At 60.6% G+C, this 472-nt stretch overlaps 1 pseudogene; it reads left to right on the top strand.

Moving 5' to 3' along the window:
- Positions 1-21: 21 nt before the first annotated feature.
- LOC109365344 lies at positions 22-466 on the top strand (annotated as a pseudogene).
- Positions 467-472: the final 6 nt, after the last annotated feature.

Here is a 472-nt window from a genome sequence, read left to right as displayed (position 1 = left end):
GCTCATTGTAGGCTCCTGGCATAATGAAGGAACGTGACCTCCTTTCTCAGCCTTCTCTTCCATCTTAGCAGTTGTCTTGGGTATCCAGGCTACCTCTCACATATCCTCGTGCTCGACATCCTTCTATCCCTCTCTCCTAGGTGTACCTTCAGTCCCAAGACATGTCCTGCTACACCCAGTGTGTGCCATGCCGGCCCTGCGGCCCAACCCCTCTGGCCAGCAGCTGCAATGAGCCCTGTGTCAGGCAGTGCCAGAACTCCACCATCGCCATCGAGCCCTCTCCCGTGGTGGTGACCCTGCCCGGACCCATCCTCAGCTCCTTCCCGCAGAACACCGTTGTGGGCTCCTCCACCTCCGCTGCTGTTGGCAGCATCCTCAGCTCTGAGGGCGTGCCCATCACCTCGGGGGCTTTGACTTGTCCGGCTTGGGCAGCCGCTACTGTGGCAGAAGGTGCCCGCCCTGCTGAAGCCGC

The sequence above is a fragment of the Meleagris gallopavo genome, unplaced genomic scaffold (genome assembly GCF_000146605.3).
Source record: "Meleagris gallopavo isolate NT-WF06-2002-E0010 breed Aviagen turkey brand Nicholas breeding stock unplaced genomic scaffold, Turkey_5.1 ChrUn_random_deg7180001687505, whole genome shotgun sequence".
NCBI classification, from domain to species: Eukaryota; Metazoa; Chordata; class Aves; order Galliformes; family Phasianidae; genus Meleagris; species Meleagris gallopavo.
The sequence above is the reverse complement of the archived record's forward strand: the minus strand, read 5'-3'. Positions and strand labels throughout refer to the sequence as shown.